Source organism: Aotus nancymaae, unplaced genomic scaffold (assembly GCF_030222135.1).
Source record: "Aotus nancymaae isolate 86718 unplaced genomic scaffold, 86718_ANA_hifiasm-v0.15.2.pri h1tg000002l, whole genome shotgun sequence".
NCBI classification, from domain to species: Eukaryota; Metazoa; Chordata; class Mammalia; order Primates; family Aotidae; genus Aotus; species Aotus nancymaae.
Window position 1 is genome coordinate 42471204 of NW_026988413.1, and position 15498 is coordinate 42486701.

The following is a 15498-nucleotide window of genomic DNA, read 5'->3' on the forward strand; positions in this document are numbered from 1 at the left end:
CTGTAGTAAAATAGCAAGAGTAAAAGTGGCTCTTGCTATGTTTTAACAAAGAGACTGGCAGTATTTTGCCCTTGCCCTAGAGATTTGTGGAACTTGGGACTTGAGGGAGATAATTTAGGTTATCTGTTGGAAGAAATAGTGAAGCAGCAAAACATTCAAGAAGTGACTTGGATACTGTTAAAAGCATTCAGTTTTAAAAGAAAAGCAGAACATAAAAGTTCCAAAAATTTGCAGCCTGATAATGCAATAGAAAAGAAAAACCCATTTCGTGAGGAGAAATTCAAGCCAGCTACAGAAATTTGCATTAGTAATGAGAAGCCAAATGTTAATCAACAAAACAATGGAAACAGTTTCCAGGGCATGCCAAAGGCCTTTGTGGCAGCACCTTTTATCACAGGCCTGGAGGCCTAGCAGGAAAAAAAATGGTTTTGTGGGCCGGGCCAGTGCCTCCCTGTGGTTTGCAGCCTAGGACCCCAGTGCCCTGCATCCAAGCTGCTCTAGGCATGGCTTACAAGGGGTCAAGGTACAGATTGTGCCATGACTTCAGAGGGTGCAAGTATAAAGTCTTGGCATCTTCTGTGTGGTGTTGAGCCTGTGGGTCAATAATTGAGGTTTGGAAACCTCTGCCTAGATTTCACAGGATGTAGGGAAGTGCCTGGATATCCAGGCAAAACGTTGCTGCAGGGGAGGAGCCATCATCAAGTACCTTTGCTAGAGTAGTGTGGAAGGAAAATGTGGGGTCAGAGACCCCACACAGAATCCCCACTGGGGCACTGCCTAGTGGAGCTGTGAGAAGAGGGCCACTGTCCTCCAGATCCCAGAATCATAGATCCACCAACAGCTTGCACTATACACCTGGAAAAGCCACAGACACTCAACTCCAGCCTGTGAAAGTGGCCAGGAGTAGGGGCTATACTCTGCAAAGCCACAAGGGCAGAGTTGCCCAAGACCCTACCTTTTGCATCAATGTGCCCTGGATATAAGACATGGAGTCAAAGGAGATCATTTCTGAGCTTTAAGATTTGGCTGCCTCACTGGATTTTGGACTTGCATGAATCCTGTAGCCCCTTAATTTTGGCCAATTTCTCGCATTTGCAATGGGTGTATTTAGCCATTGCCTGTATCCCCATTGTATCTTGTGAGTAACTAATTTGCTTTTGCTTTTTTTACAGGCTCATAGGTGGAATGAACTTGCCTTGTCTCAGATGAGACTATGGACTGTCGACTTTTGAGTTAATACTGAAATGAGTTAAGAACTTTAGGGGACTGTTTGGAAGGCATGATTGGTTTGAGGACGTAAGATTTTGGAGGGGCCAGGAGTGGAATGATATGGTTTGGCTGTGTGTCCACCCACATCTCACACATGTCATGGGAGGGACCCCATGGAAGATAATGGAATCATGAAGGTGATTCACTACTGCTGTTCTCATGGTAGTAAATTTGTCTGATTAGATCTGATGGTTTTATAAGGGGTTTCCCCTTCACTTGGCTCTCATTTTCTTTTGTCTGCTGCCATGTAAGACATGCCTTTTACCTTCTACCATGACTATGAGGCCTAACCAGCCATGTGGAGCTGTGACTCCATTCAACCTTTTTCTTAATAAATTATCCAGTCTCTGGTATGTCTTTATCAGCAGCATGAAAATGGACTATGAACAAGAACCAAGAACAAACTATCTCCAAATCTAGTAGAAGATAAGAAATGAGCAAAATCAGAGCTAAACTGAAGGAGATTGAGACATGAAAAACTATCAACAAATCCAGTTGAATTTTTGAAGAAAATAATAAAATAAACCACTATCTGGAAAAATAAAGAATAAAAGAGAGAGGATACAAATAAACACAACAGAGATGATGAAGGGGATATTACCACTGACCCCACAGAAATACAAATAACGATTTGAGAATATTGTGAGCACCTTATGCCCACAAACCAGAAAACAGAAGAAATTGATAAATTCCTGGATACGTATACCCTCCCAAGGCTAAACTAGAAAGAAAATGAATCCCTGAATAAACCAATAATAAACTCCAAAATTAATTCAGTAATATATAGCCTGCGTACCAAAAAAAGCCCATGACCAGATGTGTCTTAGTCAGTTTTCATACTGCTAGTTAAAGACATACACAAAGCTGAGAAGAAAAAGAGGTTTAATTGGATTTAAAATTCCACATGGCTGGGGAGGTCTCAGAATCATGGCTGGAGGAGAACGGCACTTCTTACATGGCAGCAGCAAGAGAAAAATGAGGAAGAATCAGAAGCAGAAACCCCCGATAAGCCCATTAGATCTCATAAGACTTATTCACTATCACAAGAATAACATAGGTAAGACCAGCTCCCATGATTCAATTACCTCCTCTTGGGTCCCTCTCACAAGATGTGGGAATTCTGGGAGATAGAATTCAAGTTGAGATTTGGGTGCGGGGACACAGCAAAACCATATCATTCTGCCCTGGCCCCTCCAAATCTCATGTCCTCACATTTCAAAACCATTTATGCCTTCTCAACAGTTCTCCAAAGACTTAACTAATTTTGGCATTAACCCAAAAGTTAATAGCCCAAAATCTCATATGAGATAAAGCAAGTCCCTTCCGCCTATGAGCCTGTAAAATCAAAAGCAAGCTAGTTAGTTTCTAGATTCAATGGGATACAGGTATTGGGTAAATACTGTCATTCCAAATGGGAGGAATTAGCCAAAAAATTGGGTTACAGGCCCATGTAAGTCTAAATCCAGTGGGACAGTCAAATTTTAAAGCTCCAAAATGCTCTCCTTTGACTTCAGGTCTCATATCCAGGTCATACTGATGCAAGAGGTGGGTTCCCATGGTCTTGGGCAGCTCTGCCCCATTGCTTTGCAGGGTACAGCCCCCTTCCTGGCTGCTTTCATGGGCCGATGTTGAGTGTCTGTGGCTTTTCCAGGAACACGGTGCAAGCTGTCAATGAATCTATAATTCTGGGGTCTGGAAGACAGTGGCCCTCTTCTCACAGCCCCACTAGGCAGTGCCCCAGTGAGAACTTTGTGTGGGGGCTCCAAACCCACATTTCCCTTCCACACTGCCCTAGCAGAGTTTCTCCATGAGGGCCCTGCTCCTGCACCAAACTTTTGCCTGAGCATCCAGGCATTTCCGTACATCTTCTGAAATCTAGGTGGAAGTTCCCAAACCTCAGTTATTGACTTCTGTGCACCTGCAGGTTCAACACCACATGGAAGCTGCCAAGGCTTGGGGCTTCTACCCTCTGAAGCCACAGCCCAAGCTGTATGTTGACCCCTTTCAGCCACAGCTGAACTGACTGAGACACAGAGCACCAAGTCCCTAGGCTGCACACAGCCTGGAGATTCTGAGCACAGCCCACAAAACCACTTTTTTTCTCCTGGGTTTCTGGGCCCATGATGGGAGGGGCTGCGGCTGCGGTGAGGGTCTCTGACTTGGCTTGGAGACATTTTCCCTGCAGTCTTGGATACTAATATTAGGCTCCTTGCTACTTATGCAACTTTCTGCAGCTGGCTTGAATTTCTCCCAAGAAAATGGGTTTTTCTTTTCTGTTGCATAGTGAGGCTGCAAAATTTCCAAACTTTTATGCTCTACTTCCCTAATAAAACTGAATGCCTTTAACAGTGCCCAAGTCACCTCTTGAATGCTTTGCTGCTTAGAAATTTCTTCTGCCAGATACTCTAAATCATCTCTCTCAAGTTCAATGTTCCACACCTCTCTAGGGCAGGGGCAATATGCTGCCAGTCTCTTCACTAAAACATAACAGTTCCCAACAAGTTCCTCATCTCTGTCTGAGACCAACTAAGCCTAGACCTTATTGTTTGTATCACTATCAGCATTTTGGGCAAAGCCATTCAACAAGTCTCTAGGAAGTTCTGAACTTTTCCACATTTTCCTGTCTTCTTCTGAGCCCGCTCCCCCCCCCGACCCAAACTCTTCCAACCCCTGCCTGTTACCCAGTTCCAAAGTCACTTCCACATTTTTGGGCATCTTTTCAGCAATGCACTACTCTACTGGTACAAATTTACTATATTAGTCCCTTTTCATACTGCTGATAAAGACATACCTGAGACTGGGAAGAAAAAGAGGTTTAATTAGACTTGCAGTTCCACATAGCTAGGGAGGTCTCAGAATCATGGTGAGAGGCAAAAGGCACTTCTTACATGGTGGAGCCAAAGGATAAAGGAGGAAGAAGTAACAATGGAAACCCCTGACTTACAGAATCAATATTGTAAAAATGGCTGTACTGTCCTAAACAATTTACAGGTTCAATGATATTCCTATCAAACTACCAATTAACTTATTCACAGAATGAGAAGAAAACTATTTTAAAATTCATGTGCAACTGAAAAACAGCTCAAATAACAAGAAATCCTAAGGAAAAAGAACAAAGCTGGAGGCATCACACTACCTGACTTCAAACTCTAGTATAGGGCTACAGTAACCAAAACAGCATGGTACTGGTACAAAAACAGACACATAGTCCAATGGAACAGAAGAGAGAGCCCAGAAATAAGGCTGTACAACTTACAACCATCTGATATTTGATAAAGCAGACAAAACAAGCAATGAGGAAAGGACTATCTACTAAATAAATGTTGCTGGGATAACTGGCTAGCCATATGCAGGAGATTGAATTTGGACCCCCTTCATTATACCATATTAAAAAATTAACTCAAGATGGATTAAAGACTTAAATATAAAACCCAAAACTATAAAATCCCTGGAAGACAACCTAGGAAATATCGTACTGAACACAGGAACATTCTACACATTTGTTTAAGTTTCTTATAGATGGTTAATGTTGGATCTTTATCAGATGCATAGTTTGCAAATATTTTTTCCCATTCTGTAGGTTACTCTGTTGATAGTTTCTTTTGCTGTGCAGAAGCTCTTAAGTTTAATTAGGTCCTATCTGTCAATTGTTGCTTTTGTTGCAATTATTTTGGTGTCCATTCTGGACAAAGATTTCATGACAAAGACACCAAAAGTAATTGCAACAAAAGCAAAACAGTTGACAAATGGGATCCAATTAAACTAAGGAGCTTCTGTATAGCAAAAGAAACTATAACAGAGTAAACAGACAATTACAGAATGGGAGAAAATATTTGCAAACTATGCATCTGACAAAGGTCTAAAATTCAGCATTTAAAAGGAACTTAAACAAATGTACAGAATTAAAAAAAACCCCATTAAAAAGTGGGCAAAGGATCTGAACAGACACTTTTCAAAAGAAGACATACATGTAGCCAAGAATAATAGGAACAAAAGCTTAAAATCACTAATCATTAGAGAAATAAAAATCAAACCTACAATGAGAAAGCATCTCACACTAGTCAGAATGACTATTGTTAAAAAGTAAAAAAAAATGAATAAAAATAAGAGATGCTGGCAAGGCTGTGGAGCAAAGGAAATGTTTATACACTGTTGGGTGGGAGTGTAAATAAGTTCAACTATTGTGGAAAACAGTGTGGTGATTCCTCAAAGACCCAGAAACAGGAACACCATTCAACCCAGTAGTCCCATTACTGTGTACATACCCAAGGGAATATAAATTGTTCTAATGATACATGCACATGTATGTTTATTGTGGCACTGTTCACAATAACAAAGACATGGGATCAACAAAGGGGCCATCAGTGGTAGACTGGATAAAGAAAACGTGGTACATCTACGTCATAGAATAATCACTTCCTCTGCAGGAATGTGGAAAGAGCTGGAGACCATTATCCTTAGCAAACTAATTCAGGAACATAAAACCAAATGCTGCATGTACTTACCTGTAAGTGGGAGCTAAGTGATGAGAACACATGGATACATAGAAGGGAACAGCAAAAACTGGGACCTGTCAGAGGGTGGAGTTTGGGAGGAGGGAGAAGATAAGGATAAATAAGTAGTGAATACTAGGCTTAATACCTGGTGACTAAATAATCTGTATAACAAATCTTTATGACATGAGTTTACCTGTATAACAAATCTGCACATGTACCCATTAACTTAAAAGAAGACCTATGCATCCAAAAAATGGGTCAAAGTATACATTGTCTAAATGTAATTAAAAAATAATTTTAAGTATAAGTTTAAATTTAAAATAATATTTTGATAATTCATATTAACACAAATAGAACTTTAAATTTTTCCTTTCCCCCTTAATTGTATAAAGCAATGATTCTAGGCTATCTGTATCATACCAAGAGATATTGCACTCTGGTATGGTCTCCTTGGCATTTTTTGGCTGATGTCTTTTAGCTAGAGTGAAAGTGTGTGGTAAAAAAATTAGCAGAGAGTTTTCAATTAGCATATAAGCTCTCGAGCCCCTGCAATTGAATGGTTAATAAAATCAACAAAGTAAATAGTCACAAAAGTCATTATTTGCAGGTTTTCAAATCCAGACTTCTTTGAAATAGTGATGGATGGTCCCTGGCTACTAATGAAAAATTGTAAAAACCTGTCTGTGGTACAAGAGTCCAATTCTAACATAATAAAGGGGAGACCATAGGCAGAACCCCTAAAACCAAGTTTATGATTTCCCAATCAATGACAAAAGCTATTAGTGCAAGGAAGTGAGATCCATAATGATGGAGCATTTCTATTGTTCCCTCTCTCCATTAGATTCTAGGGTATTGAGAACAGATTCTATATTTTATATCTTACTTTGTAATCTTAGGATCTACCACGGTGCCTGACATGGAGTAAGAAGTAAATGTATGTTTGCTTCACAAATAAATGACAACTTTCATGATAAAAAGTTCATGTGTCTGCAGATTTCCCAGTTTTGAAGGGATTTTCATTAATAAATATTCAGACATTTATACTAAGAACTTAAATGATTTCCAAGATCACAGTTTCTTTTATATTTTTTATTTTACTTTAGGTTCTGGGGTACATGAGCAGATCATGCTGGATTGTTGCATAGGTACATACATGGCAATGTGGTTTGCTGCCTCCATCCCTTCGTCACCTATATCTGGCATTTCTCCTTATGTTACCCCTCCGCACCCTCCCTACCTCCCGCTGTCCTTCCCCTATTCCCCCTCAACAGACCCCAGTGTTGATGCTCCCCTCCATGTGTCCATGTGTTCTCATTGTTCAACACCCACCCATGAGTGAGAACATGCAGTGTTTGATTTTCTGTTCTTGCATCAGTTTGCTGAGAATGATGGTTTCCAGATTCATCCATGTCCCTACAAAGGACACGAACTCATCATTTTTCATGGCTGCATAGTGTTCTGTGGTGTATATGTGTCACATTTTCCTTGTCCAGTCTATCATCAGTGGGTATTTGGGTTAGTTCCAGGTCTTTGCTATTGTAAACAGTGCCACAATGAACATAAGTGTACATTTGTATTTATAATAGAATGATTTATAATCCTTTGGGTATATTCCCAGTAATGGGATTCCTGGGTAAAATAGAATTTCTATTTCTAGGTCCTTGAGGTATCGCCACAGTGCCTTCCACAATGGTTGAACTAATTTACACTCCCACCAACACTGTAAAAGTGTTCCTATTTCTCCACATCCTCTCCAGCATCTGTTTTCTCCAGATTTTTTAATGATCACCATTCTAATTGTCATGAGATGGTATCTCAGTGTGGTTTTGATTTTCATTTCTCTAATGACCAGTGATGATGAGATTTTTTTCATATGTTTGTTGGCCTCATATATGCCTTCTTTTGAAAAGTGTCTGTTCATGTCCTTCAACCACTTTTGAATGAGGTTGTTTGTTTTGTTCTTATAAATCTGTTTTAGTTCTTTGTAGATTTTGGATATTAGCCCTTTGTCAGATGGGTACATTTCAAAAAATTTTCCCATTCTGTTGGTTGCTGGTTCACTCTAATGATTGTTTCTTTTGCTGTGCAGAAACTCTAGAGTTTAATTAGGTCCCATTTGTCTATTTTGACTTTTGTTGTCAATGCTTTTGGTGTTTTAGTCATGAAGTCCTTGCCTATGCCTACGTCCTGAATGGTTTTGCTTTGGTTTTCTTCTACGGTTTTTATGGTGTTAGGTCTTATGTTTAAGTCTTTAATCCATCTGGAGTTAATTTTAGTGTAAGGTGTCAGGAAGAGGTCTAGTTTCTGCTTTCTGCACATGGCTAGCCAGTTTTCCCAACACCATTTATTAAACAGGGAATCCTTTCCCCATTGCTTGTTTTTGTCAGGTTTGTCAAAGAACAGATGGTTGTAGGTGTGTGGCATTGCCTCTAAAGCTTCTGTTCTGTTCCATTGGTCTATATCTCTGTTTTGGTACCAGTACCATGCTGTTTTGATTACTGTAGTCTTGTAGTATAGTTTGAAGTCAGGTAGCTTGATGACTCCAGCTTTGTTCTTTTTGCTTAGAATTATTTTGGCTATGCAGACTCTCTTTTGGTTCTGTATGAAGTTTAAGGTGGTTTTTTCCAGTTCTGTGAAGAGGGTCATAGGTAGCTTGATGGGGATAGCATTGAATCTATAAATTACTTTGGGGAGTATGGCCATTTTCACAATATTGATTCTTTCTAACCATGAGTGTGGAATGTTTTTCCATCTGTTTATGTTCTCTCTTATTTCCTCGAGCAATGATTTGTAGTTCTCTTTGAAGAGGTCCTTTACATCCTTTGTTAGTTGTGTTTCTAGGTATTTTATTTTCTTTGTAGCTGTTGTGAATGGGAGTTCACTTTTGATTTGGCTCTCCTTTAGTCTTTTATTGGTGTATAGGAATGCTTATGATTTCTACACATTGATTTTTGTATCCTGAGACTTTGCTGAAGTTGCTTATCAGTTTAAGGAGACTTTGGGCTGAGACAATGGCCCAAATATACAATCATGTAATTTGCAAATCAAGACAGTTTGACGTCCTCCTTTCCTAATTGAATACCCTGTATTTCTTTTTCTTTCCTGATTTCTCTGGCTAGAACTTCCAATACTCTATTGAACAGGAGTGGTGAGAGAGGGCTTCCTTGTCTAGTGCGAGATTTCAAGGGCAGTGCTTCCAGTTTTTGCCCATTTAGTATGATATTGACTGTGGGTTTGTCATAAATGGCTTTTATTATTTTGAGATATGTTTCATTGATACCTCATTTATTGAGAGTTTTTAGCATAAAGCGCTGTTGGATTTTGTTGAAGGCCTTCTCTGCATCTATTGAGATAATCATGTGGTTTTTGTCTTTGGTTCTGTTTATGTGGTGGATTGCATTTATAGACTTGCGTATGTTGAACCAGTCTTACATCCCCAGGATGAAGCCTAGTTGATCGTGATGGATAAGCTTTTTGATGTGCTGTTGCATTTGGTTTGCCAGTATTTTGTTGAAGATTTTTGCGTCTATGTTCATCAAGGATATTGGCCTGAAGCATTCTTTTTTTATTGAGTCTCTTCCAGGTTTTGGTATCAGGATGATGTTGGCCTCATAAATTGATTTGGGAATGAGTCCCTCTTTTTGTATTGTTTGGAATAGTTTCAGAAGGAGTGGTACTAGCTCCTCTTTGTATGTCTGGTAGAATTAGTCCATGAATCCATCTGGACCTGAGCTTTTTTGGTTGGTAGGCTATTCATTGCTGCCTTAACATCAGCCCTTGTTATTGGTCTATTCATGGTTTCAACTTCTTCCTGGTTTAGGCGTGGGAGGGTGCAAGTGTCCAGGAATTTATCCATTTCTTCCAGGTTTACAGGTTTGTGTGCATAGAGTTGTTTGTAGTAATCTCTGATAGTAGTTTGTATTTCTGTAGAATCAATGGTGATATCCCCTTTATCATTTTTATTGCATCTATTTGATTCTTCTCTTTTTTCTTTTTTATTAATCTGGCTAGTGGTCTATTTTGTTGATCTTTTCAAAAACCAGCTCCAGGATTTATTGATTTTTTGAAGTGTTTTTTGTTTCTCTATCTCCTTCAGTTCTGCTCTGATCTTAGTTATTTCTTGTCTTCTGCTAGCTTTTGAGTTTTTTTGATCTTGCTCCTCTAGCTCTTTCAATTTTGATGATAGGGTGTTGATTTTAGATCTTTCTTTGCTTCTCATGTGGGCATTTATTGCTATAAACTACCCTCTAGACACTGCTTTAAATGTGTCCCAGAGATTCTGGTACTTTGTGTGTTCATTCACATCGGTTTCAAAGAACATCTTTATTTCTGCCTTCATTTCCTTGTTTATCTAGTTAACATTCAAGAGCCAGTTGTTCAGTTTTCATGAAGTTGTGCAGTTCTAAGTTAGTTTCTTAATCCTGAGTTCTAATTTGATTGCACTGTGGTCTGAGAGACGGTTTGTTATGATTTCGTTCTTTTGCATTTGCTAAGGAGTGATTTACTTCCAATTGTGTGGTCAATTTTAGAGTAGGTATGATGTGGTGCTGAGAAGAATGTGTATTCTGTGGATTTGGGGTGGAGAGTTCTGTAGATGTTTATTAGGTCTGCTTGGTCCAGATCTGTGTTCAAGTCCTGGATATGCTTATTGATTTTCCGTCTCATTGATCTGTCTAATAGTGACAGTGGAGTGTTAAAGTCTCCTACTATTATTGTGTGGGAGTCTAAGCCTCTTTGTAGGTCGTTAGGAACTTGCTTTATGTAGCTGGGTGCTCCTGTATTGGGTGCATATATATTTAGGATCCTTAGCTCTTCTTGTTGCATTGATCCTTTTACCACGATGTAATGCCCATCTTTGTCTCTTTTGATATTTGTTGGTTTAAAGTCTATTTTATCAGAGAATAGGATTGCAACTCCTGCTTTTTTTTGCTCTCCATTTGCTTTGTAAATTTCCTCCATCCCTTTATTTTAGTCTGTGTGTGTCCTTGCACATGAGACGGGTTTCCTGAATACAGCACACTGACGGGTTTTGACTTTGTAACCATTTTGCCAGTCTGTGTGTTTTGGTTGGGGCATTAAACCCATTTATATTTAAGGTTAATATTGTTATTTGTGAATTTGATCCTGCCATTTTGATGTTAGCTGGTCGTTTTGCCTATTAGTTGATGCAGTTTCTTTATTGTGTTGATGGTCTTTACCATTTGGTACATTTTTGGAGTGGCTCATACTGGTCATTCCTTTCTATGTTTAGTGCTTCTTTCAGGAGCTCCTGTAAGGCAGGCCTGGTGGTGACAAAATCTCTCATCAATTGCTTGTTCGTATTCATAAAGGATTTTATTTCTCCTTTGCTTATGAGGCTCAGTCTGGCTGGATATAATATTCTAGGTTGAAAGTTCTTTTCTTTAGGGATGTTGAATATTGGCCCACATTCTCTTTCGGCTTGTAGGGTTTCCGCCAAGAGATCTGTTGTGAGTTTGATGGACTTCCCTTTGTGGGTAACCCAACATTTTCTTCTGGCTGCCCTTAGCATTTTTTCCTCCATTTCAACCCTGATAAATCTGATGATTATGTGCCTTGGGGTTGCTCTTCTTGAGGAATATCTTTGAGGTGTTCTCTGTATTTCTGGACTTGAATGTTGACCTGTCTTGCTAGGTTGGGGAAGTTGTCCTGGATAATATCCTGAAGAGTATTTTCCAGCTTTTATTCATTCTCCCCATCACATTCAGGTACACCTATCAAACGTAGATTTGGTCTTTTCACATAATCCCATATTTATTGAGGCTTTGATCATTTCTTTTCACTCTTTTCTCTAATATTGTCTTCTTCTTTTATTTAATTTAGTTGATCTTCAACCTCTGATATCCTTTCTTCTGCTTGGTCGATTTGGCTATTAAAACTTGTGTATGCTTCATGAAGTTCTCATGCTGTGTTTTTCAGCTCCGTCAGGTCATTTATATTCTTCTCTATGGTGTTTATTCTAGTTAGCATTTCATCTAACCTTTTTGCAAGGTTCTTAGTTTCTTATATACCTGTGGTCTTTGTAGTTGGTGACTTTCGGATGGGGTCTCTGAGTGGATATACTTTTTGTTGATGTTGAAGCTATTTCTTTTTGTTTTTTAGTTTTCCTTCTAACAGGCCCCTCTGCTGCAGGACTGCTGGAGGTCCACTCCAGACCCTGCTTTCCTAGGAATCACCTGTGGTGGCTGCAGAACAGTAAGGGTTTCTTCCAGTTTCTTCTTCTGTTTCCTTTGTCTCAGAAGGGTACCCACCTGATGTCAGTCTGAGCTCTCCTTTATGGGGTGTCTCTTTGGGTATATGAGGGTCAGGGAGCTGCTTGAGGAGACAGTCTGTCCCTTATAGGAGCTCAAGTGCTGAGCTCAGAGCTCCATTGTTTCGTTCAGAGCTGCTGGGCAGTTATGTTTAAATCTGCTACAGTGGAACTCATAACTGCCTTTTTTCCTAGGTGCTCTGTCCTGGGAAGGTGGGGCTTTATTTATAAGTTCCTGACATACTGCTGCCTTTTTTCAGAAATGCCCTGCCCAGCAAGGAAGTAGTCTAGTCACAGTCTGCCAGCAGAGGCATTGCTGAGCTACTGTGGGCTCTGCTCAGCTGCTGTGTGAACTTCCTTGCGGTTTTGTTTACAGAGGTACAGTTAGAACTGCCTCAGTAATGGTGGTCTGCCTCAGTAATGGTGGTCTGCCTCAGTAATGGCCGACTGCCTTGGTAATGGTGGACTGCCTCGGTAATGGTGGATGCCCTTCCCCCCACCGAGCTGGACCATCCTGGATCCAGCTGCACTTGCTGCGAAACTCTCAATCCAGAGAGCTTCAGATTGCTGGTCTTTGTGGGAGTTGGACCCACTGAGCCAGATCACCTGGCTCCCTGTTTCAGCCCCCTTATTTTTTTTATTTTTTTTTATTTTGCAAATCTGCTTAAAATGCAGATTCCCACTCTCACCCTCAACTTGGTTTTAAAAGATCTGAGTTGGAATCCAGCAGGTGGTTTGATACAGTTGAGACATTTGCTAGGCCCAGTGTGTGGGTTCTTTCAGCTCTCCACCCTCTAGCATCACTATTTCCTATGCCTTTATATACCTCAATCCATGTATTACCTGCCTTTCCAATTCCTCTTATTTAAGGGCCACCTGATAAACTCAAAATCTTAGATTAAAAAGAAAAAAAAAAACCTCTGGGGCATAACAATATACATTGCAGAAGGCAAAACCTATATCAGCCCCCTTATTTTCAGTTGAATGGGTGGCTCTGTCTCCCAGGCATTCCAGGTGCCAGTTGAAAGGACCACCTAGATTTGTGTGGGTTTTTGTGCAGAGACCCACAACACTGGCTGAAACAGCCATGCTGGAAACTCGTGGCACTTTTCAGCCCGGGAATCTCCTGGTCTGTGGGCAGCAAAAACTCATTTGGAAATGTTGTAATCACTCATCCTCTGCTCTTGCTGGGAACTGCACTCCAGAGCTGTTCCTATTCGGCCATCTTGTATCCTCCCCAGGGTTTCTTAATAACAAGCATGGGTCTAGGACTTAGTCCTACTGATTCCTAATACAGTGTGCTTAGCTATATTTTTAAATATAAAAATGCATATACTATGAGCATAAATTTTATAGGTCAATTAAAAATTCCTTAACATATTATTAGATGATATCTGTCTTTAAGCTTATAATATATTTTCCTTCTAGGTTTAATGGTGGAATCACCCACATGTCCAGGGAGAATCCAGTTGACCACTGAAATTTCAATTTCCTTAAGTGTAAAATGAAGAAGTTATCTCTGATCTGTGCTTGCTAAACACCTTAGAGATCTAGATTTCTGACTCTACATTTATATGTCTTTATTTTGGTCAAAATTTAAGGCATATTACACAACTCATATAAAATAAGCTCTTGGAGCTTGAATATTATACTAGTTTTTCTTTCATAAATTAAGTTAATCTGAATGCTGCCTTTGGTGGCAAAACTCTTCTGCTGTAACATGATCAATTATCTACATTGAATCATTCAACTCCTCAAGAAATAAATGACACATCCCTTTACAAATGTAGTGACCAGCCTGGGCGAGGGAGTGAGACCCCTGTCTCTGCAAAAAAAAAAATTGGCCAGGTATGGTGGCATGTTCTTGTAGTCCTTGCTTTTAGGGAGGCTAAGACAGGAGAATTTCTTGAGCTCAGGAGGTTGAGGCTGCAGTGAGCCATGTTCACAGCACTGTACTACAGCCTGGGCAAGAGAACAAGACCATATCTCAAAAAAAAAAAAAAAGTACCTGTATTTTGCAAAGTTTCCATTCTGTTCTGACTTAACTCTGCATGCCCTATTGGTAGATATGAACATTTTCAAAGAATACTTTTCATGACTGACATCTGAAGAACAAATCTGTGTTTCAAACTGTGTTTGAAGTAGTATCCTTTAGTAGTCTTTTAAACTATTAAATATCAATATCAGTTCTAAGAGATTAAATAATTCATTTTTATAACTTAAATCAGTAATTTCCAAATAGAAATATAGCAGTGTCTCTGAGGGAGAGAGAGGACAGTATAAGATATTAAATTTATTAAAGGGGGCATAAGCTGGAAAAGGTTGAGAGACCTTGTCACAAAGAAAAATTATCTGGACACCCCTGGAGATCTTTCATCAAATAGAAAAAAGAAAGTTCACAAAAGTTAATTGATTTTAAAAAAATAAATGAAATCCAGAACAAATCAATTTTAATGACTATTTTCAAAGAATGATTAATTTGTTAATTATGAATTCTAAAACTAGAAGTTGGCATATGTATGGAATAATTTGCACAATATTGGACTGAAGGAAAGAGAGAGCTGAGTTCAAGTCCGCTCTCTGTTATTAAATAATGAAGTCCTTCATTGTTCTGAATTTATGTTTTCTTATGTGAATATGAAGGGACTAGCCTAGATGATTGCTAAGTGCCCTTAAAGTTTGACAAAATTCTTGTTATTTTTTTTTTTGGTAAAAGCGTTTTATAGTTCCCCTACCAAAAACAGCACATAGCATGTAAAGGGATAATAGCTACAATTGTTTTCATAACTAGAACTTAAGACCCTGACTATGGCAGACAGACTAGGAGATAATGCATCTTAACCAGTTCTATCTATCAGAGTCACTTGTGAAGCATCATCCTCCTGGAAAATCTGATTTGAATCTCTCCCAGTGATTTTGACATCTACCTCTAGTTTTAAAAACTACAGTTTCAGACTCTCTTTTGACAAAAAGTTTCTTGAATTTAGGTTGCAAAAACCTATTCTAACATGGGAAAGTAATGCAAAGCCCTAACTAATTTTAAAATAGATCATTTCTTTCCTACCTATTTGTGGGTAAACTCAATCTCTCTTGTTGTGATTCTCACTGGATCAGAGCTGACAGACCTTAGATATTTTAACTTTTTTTTCTTGAACCCGTGACAATAGATCAGGTAATAGAAACTCAGTTGGCATTGAGATGGAGTATGTATAAATAAAGAGGAACACACATAGGTATTTTAAATTACATATGTTACATGCTATATATAATTACATTTGCATATATTTCATATCTCATATCTTCTGTTTGCCATCCAAATCCAGTTGTCACCCTTTTCAACATTTTCCTCCCTGTTTTCTGCTGCAGGAGACTGACCTGAATGAACTATAATAGTTCCCATGCCCTCTGGCCAATAGGCAGATCTGGAGGACATCATGCAAAAGGAGAGGAGTGAATTCAGTATAT